Source organism: Phoenix dactylifera, chromosome 5 (assembly GCF_051530095.1).
Source record: "Phoenix dactylifera cultivar Ajwa chromosome 5, Ajwa_hap1_PhDact_Kaust_v1.1, whole genome shotgun sequence".
Lineage (NCBI taxonomy): Eukaryota > Viridiplantae > Streptophyta > Magnoliopsida > Arecales > Arecaceae > Phoenix > Phoenix dactylifera.
Genome location: NC_143194.1, coordinates 36881522 through 36894952, shown reverse-complemented (window position 1 = coordinate 36894952; position 13431 = coordinate 36881522). Strand labels below are relative to the sequence as shown.

The 13431-nt window shown below is 43.4% G+C and overlaps 2 long non-coding RNA genes across 2 annotated transcripts; one reads left to right on the top strand and one right to left on the bottom strand.

Moving 5' to 3' along the window:
• The first annotated feature begins 670 nt into the window (after positions 1-670).
• LOC103718649 (uncharacterized) lies at positions 671-3833 on the top strand. Its single transcript, XR_015987544.2, has 2 exons — positions 671-1581; positions 3525-3833. It is a non-coding gene; the product is annotated as an uncharacterized LOC103718649 (long non-coding RNA).
• Positions 3834-7303: 3470 nt separating this feature from the next.
• On the bottom strand, positions 7304-9646 carry LOC148703594 (uncharacterized). The gene is made up of 3 exons (XR_015987545.2): positions 9421-9646; positions 8131-8178; positions 7304-7403 (listed from the first exon to the last, which is right to left on the bottom strand). It is a non-coding gene; the product is annotated as an uncharacterized LOC148703594 (long non-coding RNA).
• Positions 9647-13431: the final 3785 nt, after the last annotated feature.

The following is a 13431-nucleotide window of genomic DNA, read 5'->3' as shown; positions in this document are numbered from 1 at the left end:
AGGCCAGCGGCTCAGGGCCAGGGAGTCCACCCATGAGTCGCTAGCCACATCAGTACTCCGACCGTCGCCAATCAAAACCCTGATATGTGCTGATACTGCCGGCAGGTGTCTCCCGATCTCACGCCACATGAAGGATACTCGGCGGCCCCGCTGTGCCACCCCTGAAACCCCTCGGCCATATCTAGCTGCCATCACCTGACTCCAGAGGCCGTGTGGCTCCAAGATGAACCGAGCCGCATGCCGTGCAATGAAAGCCTCGCGCCTCTCAATAAGGGACTGCACCCCCAGACCGCCCTCACTAGTGGGGCGGCAGACCTGCTCCCAGGCAACCAGGTGCACTCCGTGACCTCCACCGTATGACCCCCACAGGAAATCCCTAAGAAGGCGCTCGATCCTTAGCAGGATCGTCTTGGGAACCACTGTGTTGGCCATGAGGTAAACCGGTAGAGATCCCAGTACTGCCCTAACCAATGTCACTCTCCCCATCATGGATAATGATGATGCCCTCCATCCCTCCAGCCTGCTCCGGACTCGCTGTACCAAACCGGAGCACTCTGCCACCCGCAGTCTCCGGCCAGTGATAGGCACGCCTAGGTAGGTAAGCGTCCCTTCCTGCTCCGGTATCTGGAGGATCCCTCTGATCTCCTGTCTGACTCCGCTCTCTGTGCTGGGGCTGAAGGAGATGGTGGATTTAGAAAAATTCACCCTCTGGCCGGACGCCGCGCAGTATGCCGCTACCACCCTGCGAAGGACCCGAGCCTCTGTAGTCCGTGCCCTGGCCAAAAGAAGACAGTCGTCAGCAAAAAGTAAATGTGAGATAGGGCGAGCCCCCGTGGCTGGGGTGTAGGCCTCCAGCTCACGGCTAGCACACACTCTCTGCAAAGACCGAGATAAGATATCAGCACAGATAATAAACAAGTAGGGAGATAAAGGACATCCCTGTCGTAGCCCTATAGAGGACTCAAAGTAAGGTGACGGTGTGCCGTTGACTAAGATAGAGAACTTTGGCCCCCGAACACATCCCATAATCTCTGTGAGTTTGAGAGCATTCCCCAACCTCCTCTCAACCAATCTTAAACATTGGTTAGAACGCATGTTCCCATGGTCAAACGTAGTAATCCTCCAGAGAAAACGGGGACCGGATGTAATTAGCGTGCAGCGGAAGAGGAAGGCGAAAGAAAGGAACGCCGGACGGAATATTATGTTGCCACCCCCAAAACCCCAGCTCTTCCCTCGCAAGCCCCGCAACAAAGGTCGCAACCATCCCGGAGAAAGAGCGAGTAAGCGATCGATTTATCGAGAGAGGAATAACAAGCACTCACTCTGGACTTCTTTTGCGTGCAGGAGGGAAGTCGAAGAAGAAGGCCAGGATCACCCTCCCCCCTTCCTCCGATCCCATCCCTTCTCCCACTCCTCCGCCCCCGCCTCCTCCGACGCCGCCGCCTCCCCCTCCGCCTCCCTTCCTGTTTCGCACCTATCCTTCGCCTTCCTCGACTTCTTCCACCCCTCTTCCTCCCCCCTCGATGCCCAGGAAGCGCTTCCTTCGTCGTATCATGCCGCTCCTCCTCGTGGGCTCGGGAGGTCAGTCATCTGCTTCGCTCTTCTCGCAGTTCTTTATATTGACTGTGTTTGTTCTGCAATCCCAGATATCTAAAGAATCTTGATAGCAGAGCACGCACGCGTTGCTCTTTCTTCCTCTTATCAGCTCTCTAAAGAACTCAAAAATATGGTTAATTGATGATCTCTTTGAACAAAAAAAAATCATTTTTTTGGAGGATTTGGTGGCTTCTTGGGTTTAGCGCTGTGGAAAGAAAAGCATGAGTCTATTAAAAGATAGGTCAATCAAGGGGAAAATTGAACACTGGAAGGCCCTGAAAGATGATATGACCGATGAAATTCCAGCGCAAGTCCCAATCTTCTAGTTCTTTCACCAGTAGCTCTCATAGACATACGTGCAAACACCACATAGTCGTTCCTTCGGTTCACTTCGCATTTGTTTGTTGAGGTCTGTTTTGCTTAATTGTGCTGTTCGAGACCGCTTAGCCATGAAAGGGTGAAGTTATCAGGAAGGAAAAAGAAAAGGACTCCTGAATAAGTCGCATAGCAATTATCTATGAGCTTTTGGGTTTTCTTAAACTATGATGTCTTTGATTGTCTATGATTTCTTCAGGAGGCTGACGTATTGCAAACTGAAAACATGACAACTGCAACAACCACTTTGCAGGAAAGCATGCCTCTTAATGATCAGGACCATCACCATAATACTCTTGTTGATGGAATTTGCAAGAATTTATATCATTTTTTTTTACCTTGAGATTAAAAGATTATACTAAAAATACCTGCTTGTATCAGTATGTGCAAAATAGAGGTGACTTGAATGACAATGTTAGGCGGTGTCGGTTTTCCAAATAAGTGGATTTCTTGGATGGGATGCATCATTACAGTTGTCAATCTTGTGTCTATTCGGGCTTTTCTTCAGTCAAGACTTGGGGATGATTATCCAGTTTATATTAGTAGTTGGGCATTGAGCACGTTTTAGAGTTATGCATGAACTGCCATATGTGGATAATTGTTGCAGACAACTCCTTTGAAAGTGCCATTTACTAGTTGATGGTATTTATAATGCATGGAGTCAAAGTGAAACAATATTTGATGGATGGATGTGATCCAATCGACTGATGATGCTTTTGGGATTGAGTATTTGGACTCTGTAGAGAGAGAGAGAGAGAGAGAGAGAGAGAGTAGTTGGCTTTATGTAAGCCTCTCAAACTATATCTAATGAAAATTTGGGACAAATGTCGGGGGTGACTTTTAGAAGCCCTTTAGTTCGTATTATAGAAGGATTTTATGTGTTGATAATACTCTTTCCTGAATGCATTTCTAGTTGAAGTCGTATTTCTATATCATTTTTTTCCCTAGATACAAGGAAACCATATGAAAAATTAGTATAATCTACCTCCACCTTCAGTAGGCTATATGCCTTGGTACCTAATTTGGTTTCACTCATTTTTTAGTCCCAAATTTAATAACCATTCTCTTTTGACAGATTTTATGTTCAGGGATCTGTTGAATTATGTCCTCATACTAGATGATGCATGCAAATTTCATAATATATTCTTGTTTTTATGGTTAGGAGTTGTTTTCGGTTCATCTGGGTGTGCAGAAATCTATTGGTAGTTTTTGCATTAAGGCTTTGTACCGAGATGAGATTTTTGTGCTGTTCATGCATGCCTTTATCTGAGAATACTAGCTTATGGTATCTGCTAGAGATGCACATTCAAACAAGAACTTTTAAGTACATTTACATAGTAGACAACTATGCATGGAAGCTAATATTCTAGCAAGTCAATGCTGCAGCATTTCTGACAATTCAGAGGTCATTCAATTATAAGTTGTCCTTGTGCCATTGCAACATGCAATGATCTGCTTTTGTTGGGAGTCAACGGATTTTAAGAAAATAGTTATGTCCATGCATGATAATAGTTATTCTGTTTTTCTTCTAACTAATGATCCTTTAATTGCAGCTTATGCACTAATGAGGAACTCAGAGAAAGAATTAGCTGTGAAGGATGAAAAGCTGGGCTAGAGGTTTCTTCTGTTCCAGTTGAGAGTTCAGAGGTTACAGTTCCTGAGTAAACTTCCATCAGACCTATTTCTTCACCTGTAAAGATTTTTCTTTCATCATATGGGGACCAGTATTGGCTCTTCATATGGTTTTAATAAGAGAAGAGGATGATCAAGGCTGGTAGCCTGTTAAAGAAGACATAATGTAGTTGGGCACATTTGTCCAAAGATTTTGAGTAAGAAACTAAACTTATAGAGTTTTTCTGTAATTCTATTCTTGGGTTCGGTATGAATGTGGTTTACATTAACATAACTTGTAGGTGCCTGGCAGATAAATGCAGCGCCAGCAAATGCCTCTTTGGATTGAATTCTGAAGATCTGCCATTTTGGATACATTTGCAGAATTCTGTTTTTCTTTGCCATGAGGAATAGGTTTAGTTCTGCCTCTTTCTTGAATAATGGCAGAAATGCATATTATAACTGCACTGATGGAATGGCATGCAATATCCAACTAACAAGGTTAGTTGTCCATTGCTTGAAAATTTTGAAGGAGACAAACTGAAAGAATGTGATTCCAAGTGAAACCAAAGTTTAGACAATAACCTATTTGGTTAAGAGTTGATAGTTTGCCTTTTCAAACCAATATTGCTAGTATGGAAACAGTTTGATGCATTGGTTAGTCCGATGTAACTTTGAGCCTGATATAACCTAAGCTAAATACCCTGGACCAGGTTCTTTCTTTCTCTCAACTAGCATTAACTAGTTAAGTTAGCGGTGCGTCCTTGTACAAAGCAACTTCAGTGATGTGCCTGCAATAAAATCTAGAAGGCCACTTGGTAGGTAAAAATTTATTTTATTGGTCATGGAATTTACACTTATGCAAGTAAATACTTTCTCCAGAATTGAGAAAAGTCTAGATAGAAGGAAGAAATTTAGGAATGAATATGAGCAACTATGGTTATCTCTTGTAGAAGTAACCAAAGAGACAAATTGAGGCTAAATGCATAATTAGCAGTTGAAGTGATGAAAGGATGAGGTTTGGTCCTTGTTCTTCACTGGAACTTTTGTGACCTCGGTCAATTGAATGGAGGTGCCATGCTTTCACTAGCCATCTTTTGAGGTTTCTGTAAATTGGAGATTATTGGCTTTATCTATGGAATTCCTTTTAGACTCGCACCATGGGATGTATCACAGCCTCTAGAACTACCACCAAACACCCTTCGCTTCAGGACTATGTATACTGGTTTGGTTTTTTGTGTTGTTGTAGTTAATCTTACATGCACATGAACTAAGAATATAGAATATCTGCTGAAACCAATGGACATGAAATTGTTTCATTTTCTAACATCTTTTCAGAGGGAATCCAACTTATAGCTGTGGAATCTGTTCATTTTGTTGGATGTCTAATTCAGTATGCGGCATAAATTTTTACTCACCGGATCAGATCATCAAATATTTAGAACCCTTCAGCAAAAGTTACAGAGATTTCTGGTTAATTTGACATGGTTGAATCTGGAAAGAGTTATATACCTCTCATTTCTGTTATTAGTTCATCTATGAAGAGACAGAGCAATGGGGACATAATATCAGTTTCATGAGTCTAACAAGAATTAACATTGACTCGAAACACGTGTTTTTTTAATACTATTTTGGATAGATATTGTATGGTTTAGAAAGGCCATCTTTTAATCTAGATGTGTTAATCGAATATTAATGTGTATTGAACAAAATTAGGACAAGAAATATTAGTCTTTAGAAGAAGCTGTTGGCAATAATATAAATGAGCGGAAGACATACACCTTACCTTTCTTAAGGAATGGTTTTCTTGTATGGGTCTAGAATCTGAGCAACTTGGAACCCCAGAAATTCCTCAAACTAAGGACCTTAGGCTTAGTCATGGCTGTTAGGTAGGCTATCAGTACTTTGGAAATTGTCATGATTTGTTTTTCCAAGTTACTTTGGCTGCCACTGCCACTGCTGTAAACTCTGGTGGAGGTATTCCTGAAAGGAACTCAGCAACCAGGAAAATTATACTGTACAGGAGAAAATTCTGTTGGTCGCTAGGAGAGGAGGGAGTTATGGTTAATGATGCAGGAGATTGAACTTGAAATTTAAAACGTTTTGTTCGCAATTAGTGTGTATATATATATATATATATATATATATATATATATATATATATATATATATATATATATATATATATATATATATATCTGTAACCATAAGTGATCCGTTTCTCTCTTCAGAAAACAATGTTCTTTTTGCCAATTAGTTAGGAATCTGACAGAACCTTTTGTTTTCAGGGGAAAAAATTGGCAACTATGACGATGGATGGATGCACCACAATTTCTTTTAAGCAAAACGATAGGAATCTGAAGGACCCCCGGGTACATCGTAGTCCCGTTTTTAAGTTTATCTTGCTCGTTATTTTAGGCTTCATTGTCTCCTTGGTCTTACCCGTGGTTACAAGATGCGAATATTGCAGCTATTGTTTGTGACCACCACAGCCGGTTTCCTGCCGCTACCAATTTGTCTTGAATAGAATCGTATTTGTTGTTTTGCGAAGTACTTCACTGGGGTCACAAGGGGCACAAAAAGAGAGAGGAGAGGGGGTGGGGAAGTGAGGTATATAACGTGACATTAATTTTTTTGATTTTAATGTAACTTTCTTGATTTCTTATCTAATCTTAAGTTTCTTGATATTTCTTCCCAAAGATATTTCCCTCTTCACTTGGCTAATCTCTTTTCTGTTTTATCTATGTTGGTCCAAAAATTATAGATCTCTTTTGACTATCATTTTGGAATTGATAACAATATTAAACATAACAAACAGGTAAATTATATATGAAGTAAAAATTGGTGTACCTAAGGATTTAAACCTAATTAGATCGACTCAAAACTTAAACTTTTAATGAAGAGATCAATAATATATACCAACTCTTGATATATTTTATCTATGTTCCCTTTTGGATGGACTTTTCTTTTCTTCTCAATTTCAAAATCGAGAATAAAATATTTAAATTAAAAATCTACATCGATCATGACTTATACTATTAAAAATATTTAAAAATTAAATATTATATATTTTATTAATTTTTACATGTAGATAAAAAATTAGATGATGTTGATTGAAAATTAAAAAAATTTAATTTTTCAATCGTAGCATATTTAGGTTTTCACCAACTTGATGTTTCTAAGTATCTTTAGAAATAAAAGTCACCATCAACCGAATGAATTTTCGATGGGATGTCCTATTGTTCACGTTGGAGTTGAAAGAAGTGAAATTCTTCTTTACCGTAAAATTTTTATATTTCCAAAATAAATAGACTGGAGAGGGTACATCTACTCTTTTTTGGATTGGAAGGGAGCCTGAGAGCCACCCAGAACTTGAGAGTACGTCCACTCGATAATTATTTTGTCAATGATACCCCAAGATGTTGACTGATATATTCTCTGGTTTCTGTGCAATATGTATAAAGTTCCGGGATTCAAAGACTGATCCTAGGAAGGTCCATCTATCCAGCCCAGTGGGTGCTCCGGGGACTAATGAGCCCGGCCTCTGCCCTAGCTAAGGCCTGGAAATAGACTCGGGGGTGTCTTTGTCACGCCCCGAATTTGGTTCATGACACGGCCATGTTATTGCCAAGTAAAGCATACAATAACACGCAGCCACTTTAAAACTTTAAATTGTAAACAACTATATTCATGAAAGTCATTAGATGTTCATGTATTAAAATTCATACAAAACTTCTAAAAACAATATCAACATTCAACATTTGTCTTTCCCATAACCCTGGAGCATGTTACGCTCCTTGTTCCTAGCATCTTCTATTCATCTGTAAAGACATAAATAAAATGGTGTAAGCTATAAAAGCTCAGTAAGTAAACAAGCATAATCTTATCGGATCAAGCATAATGTTTTGTATGCTAATGCAATATTTGAAGAACAGACAATTGTAATAAAGAAAGCATTTTCTATAATCAAACCAGTCATAAAAACTATACATGCCATTTCATAAATATGATCATGCATCATAAAACTTTTGCCATTATTCCATGCTTTGAAATCCGTACTCTCAGATGGTAGTGTAGCTATGGCCGCTCTTATTCCCACGGCAAGGCCTTTACCACTGCAGGGTCATCTTCCAGTTACTATTACCCACTGGCGGGGGTCGTAAAGCCAAGTTACTTTTACCCACTGGCGGGGGTCTTATGCCTAGTTACTGTTACCCACTGGCGGGAGTCATACATAGCGATCTGAGAGTTCTTAAAACATATCATGCTTTCATAAATTTTCTTTCATAGAAACATTGGAAAATGAATAATGGCATCATACTAAATAGAGTTCATGATCATGCTGAAAACTCTGATTTTCGTGCAACTTCTATATCATCATAAATTTATATACATAATACGATATTCATGATGAATGTCATTTAATTAAAATCATGCAACTACTACTAACACATGCTTGATCCTAATTTTGTAGAACATACATAATCATATACAATTTCGTAATCACAAGTATTTGATAAATCATAAGATTATATCAGGGTTACTTACCTTAGTTCGTCCACCAACCTTAGGTTTGAGTGCCAATTCTTCAATTACCTAGCAACATCATTAAATTACTTGTTAATTACACATTCGACTTCATTTAATTACTATCTTTCTTAATAGCCTAATTCAATTTCTGGTTCAGGCCCATGGCCCAATTCAATTTCTGGTTCAAGCTTGATTTAACTTCTGGTTCAGGTCTGGGCCCATTTGTATTCAGGCCCGACTTTTAATTAGATTCTGGATCAGGCCCTTGGCCTGATTCAATTACTGGGCCCATTTGTACTCAGGCCCAGAAACACAATTAGTTAATTAAATCTTATCAATTCTAATTAATTTAAAGGGGGCCTAAACTTAAACTATATTCCATTTACTCCCTATATTAAAACTTGAACTCTTCAGGCCCAGTTAGTTCTGGTTTTAAGAACATTGGGCTTGGATCAGGGCCCAGCCCGGCCTCAGGCTCCTAAAGCCAAGTTTATTTGAAGCCCACTCCGGAATCAGGCCCACAGCCTTTTTTTTTTCTTTTCTTTTCCTTTTTTTCTTTCTTTTTCTTCTCTTCTCCCTTCCCGAAGCTTCCTCCCTCTTCTTTCTTTTCTTCTTCTCTTCTCTTTCTTTCTTCTTTCCTTTTCCATCCCGATCCCCTCCTCCTCTTCTCCTCTTTCCCCCCACGAAGCTAGGGGTGAGCTCGGAAGGGCTCGAGATGAGGCCGGCCCGAAGCCGGCAGCGCTGCAGCCAACCGGCTGCACTGGCGGCGGTCGTGGTTCCACCTGCGGTGCCTACGGCGGCTGAGATCTCTCCTCCTCCACCTCCGGTCGGGGAGATGGGCATGGCCACCCGTCGAGGAGCGGCAGAACCGGCCGAAGCCGGTGGTGCACGCACAGTGCACGGCCGACACCCGCTGTCGGTCCGATGGCCTCCACGGTGGCCCGAGCCGGTAGCGTCCACGGCCAGTAGGGAGATCCCCTTTGGCTCTCCTTCTCCGATCCTCTCCGGCCAACACCGGTTCCACCTATGGAAATCCGATCGGTCCGAGCCGAGGACTCTTCCGTGCATCAGAGGTAAGTATTCATTTAGGGTTTAGCTCTAGGGTTTAATGGGAAGAGGAAAATCGCAGTCGAGTGGAAGGGGGAAAGGCTAATTCGGCCTAGGCCGTCCATGGCCTTCGATCGACCGATCCAACATTGGATGATGGTCGCTCACAGTGAGATCTTCCCCTTCTTTCCTCTGTTAATCCTTTCCTAGCTAGGTTAAATCTAGCTTAACAGCATGTAAATGGAGGAGTTAGAAGTTTACCTAGCTCCGAGAAGCCGTGAAGTGTTCCCGGCGAGCTGCTATGTCTGCTCTGGCAGTGTAGTGCGGCGTCGAACTGGCGATCCTTCCTCCTCCGGCGCCACTGCTCCCGATCCAGCTCCTTGCACAGAGGAAAAGAGTGAGGAAGGTAAGGATGGATGATGGAGTCCTCTGTGACTCCATGGGCTTTTATAGCCCTCCATCAACCTCGGAGGGGTGGGGGACCGCGGCTGTTAGGCAGTTTAACTGCCTCAACAGCTGCGGTTCTCCACCACCGCCCTGTCAAGGCGGAAGCTGCGGGTTCGAGCCCCGTCAGTCCCGAACTAGGCAAGGAAATTTTGAGTCATGGATACAGGACCCTTTACATGTAAGACTGAATGTCTGAGTGGGACCTTTCCTCGTGAATTGCCTTCTTCGAGGCATGATCAGGGGCGGGATTTCACTCTTCAATGGTACGGTACCAGCACGGGCCCTTACTCCCGAAACCACCAGATGGACCGCCGACTTTGGTCCAAGCCGGTCCATCTGGTCCGGGGTTTACAGTCTTCTTCTCCTGCTCCAACATCAGGATGTTGTCTGACAGAGGCGGCGTCTGCTCCTTGCTCGAAGAGGTTGTAGAAAGCTCCGTCTAAGCACCAGGGGTGTGTCCCGGGGTTGCTCTCCACTAAGGCGGAAGGGAGCATGGTCTTGGTGGTGGTGGGGGTGGCAACAGAGTCGCCTGTCTAAGCGCCAAGGATGTATTCCGGTGTTGCTCTCCACTAAGGCGGAAGGGAGCATGGTCTCGGTGGTGGTGGAGGTGGCAACAGAGTCGGCCCGTCTAAGCGCCAGGGGTGTACGCCACAGTTGTGTTGAGGGTGATGGCGGTTGCAAACTCGAGGAGTGGGCCAGCCCAAGATGACGAGCGGGAGCTTGGGAAGGGAAGTCCGAGTGCAGTGGAGGAAGGTCCTTCTGTGTTGAAGATCCTAGTTTGGATTGCAGGGTGGTAAGCCCTCCTTCTCCTCTACCTTCAAAAGATTGATTCAAGTGCATGACCTAGAGATTTGTTTTCTATGTGAGATGCGGCTATCTAGGAGAAGCCTTCTTTGGATCCAATGTCGGCTTACGACGAATTAGAGTTTCTATGCCATTGAATTCTAAGGTCTAGTGGGAGGGATTATTGCTTTATGAAAGCTGGGTATGGCTATTGTGGATGTCTTCTACAATTGTACTTTCCGACTTTGGTTGCCGGCGACTTCTAACTGCCTCCAAGGGCTCGAGAGAAGAAGGGTGACAAGGGCTACACGGACAAACTCGAAATTAGGGAATTCCATGACATTATTGGGGCCAATGGGTTGGTTGATCTTTGCTTATCTAGTTCGAGGTTTACTTTGTACAACAATTAATTTGGCAGTGCTAGAGTTTGGGAGAGGATTGACAGGGCTCTAGCCACAGCGAGTTGGATCCAACAATTTTCCACTTACCAAGTTCATAATCTTCCTCAAATTGCTTTTGATCATTGTCCATTATTGATTAGTACTGCCTCCGACCCCAATCACCACAACATGTTCCGCTTCGAGAAGTTATGGATATCCTACCTGCAGTCTTGGGACAGTGCTCGTGGTGCCTGGGGGGTTCTGGTGCAGAGGATGCTATGCGGAGGGTTTCCAATAAATTGGAGCTCACCAAGCGGAGGTTGCAGTGATGGAACTGAGAGGTGGTGGGCAATATCTTCAGGTGCCTGGACGAGGTGGAAGCATCTATTAATGTCCTTTAGGGGAGAGAGGATAGTGTTTGTCTATGGATGAGCTGGTTGATCTTCGAGGAAAGCTTTCTATGCATCACTCCTTACTGCGGCAGCACGAAGTCTTCTAGCGGCAGAAGTCGAGGATTCAGTGGTTTAGGATGGGGATAGGAATATCAAGTTTTTCCATCAGTCGACTGTCATCAGAAGACAGAGGAATCTCGTTCGATCCTTGAGAAATGACACTGGGCAGAGAGTGGAGGAAGGAGTGATCAAACAGGTGATGTTCGACTTTTTCAGATCCAGGTGGACCGGGGATCGAAGTCGAAAAGTTGTCTTCGATCATGTCCTTTTTCAATGTGGTAGAGCTAAGTGGGCGTAGAGATTGACCGATATCCTGCCGAGGGTTCATCGCACGATGATCTCAACTGATGTTTTCCTCCATAGGTTGAGGAGGTGGCCAGTCACACCTCACTCCAGACCTGGGGCGATCATGGCTGCTTATGTTGCTTATTATATTTGGATGATTAGGAACGCCCAAATCTTCAGAGAGAGCAGTTTACCACCTAGGCTAGTCTTGGAGCGGGCTCGAGTGCAGACTCCTTAGATCATCCATGTAGGTCCTTTTGAAGAGCCTTTGACAGCTCAGGACATTTGAGACTACTTAAACTTTTGTAGCGTCTCGGACAATGTTTATTAGTTGGGAGCCCCCACTTACAAGTTTTGTCAAGGTCAACTTCAATGGATGCATGATGGATGGTGGCAAGAGGGGTGGTACGAAATTTGTGATCAAAAACTTGTGATGACAAGCCTAACACTAGAGTGGTGGTTGCTAGAGGGAGCCCAATATTAGACATCTCGGTCCCTGGGGAGGAGTTGAGGGCAGCCTAGGCTAGCCTCGCGCATACTCGGCATGTGTTAAGAGCCAACACCATTTTGCTGGAGCGACTTGGCCACATTGGTCGGCTGGATCCAGGGGCATACTATGGAAGTTCAGCACCACCCCCAGCTTCGGGACATTTGGAGCTTGGTTAGTAAGAGCATCTTCTTCGGGGCAAGGCATAAGATACAGGGAGGCGAACGGAGCTGCGGACTAGATGACTTCTTTCGTGGTGGATCACTCAGGTGGGGTCTTCTAGACGTACGGGTGAGGTGAAGCTGCCGAGGGCACTGCGTGACCTATTGCTTTCTAATTTTTTTGAATGTATTCATACGAAATTACTATGAATCGACCGTTGTAGCAAAAAAATAAATAAATCAAAGCCTACTTAGAGATAGAGATAGAGATAGAGAGAGAGAGAGAGAGAGAGAGAGAGAGAGAGAATGGGGCCATGATCCCTGGATCTGCATGCGTCCTTTTTAAAGCTGGACTGTTGGACATACTCGATCATGAAGCCCTCCAGCTTGTACATTTGACAATGAATTTTTTGCACTCTTTCTCTCTCTCTCTCTCTCCTCTCTTCTTCCTCTAAGCTGACGAGTGATGCACACACCCCATACGTATGGACTTTAGCGATCGCACAAACTTAATGCGGCCTCTCGAATCACGGGAACGTTATCTAAGGAACTTGAAGCTGGCGATATGTTCATCGGTCTACGTCAATGCAAGCTTGCCATAAGCTTTCCACGTCTCCATTTGATTTATTGGATATTTATCTCCTGCAATTTAGCTGGCCGAGTAACAAATATCTCCAGGGTCTCATTAGTTACTTTGCCATGGGCTGCCTGTTTGTTTGGAAGTGGTAACTTCGAATGAGTTGAACAATGGTCTTCAAGCAGTTAAATTGCTAGTACACTGGCATTTTTGGCCTCTGTGGGATCACGAGAGCTGCAGCTCGCCTAATTTGGCTTGTATGGATGGAAGCATGTGGTTTTGTGGGAGAAAGGGGGGTCCCTTGAAAGAAGATTGGGCAAGGTTGGGTGCTGAGGCTATTGGCGGAGAAATTATTAGATGGATCAAATCCGGTGGACCACTCCAAATTACGGGGCACATGTACATGTACAGCGAATAATAGAATGAATTCTCACCCTTGCTTTGATCTTGAATTGTGCAAATAGAAGATCGGAATAACGTGGCGAGTGATTATTGGAGTGGTCCACCTATTTTTATATAATAATAAAAACTATCCTAGAGGGCCATCTTGTCAAAATCCCTTCGTGCGAGCCTTTTTTCCAAATCTTTACAGAATTCCTAATTGAGTTCTTGGAATGGACTGCGAGGTTGCAAGTAGAGATATTTCTTTTATCAATCTCTTTTATGCTTTGTGGCGTCTTATCGTTTAGTAGCGAGTCAC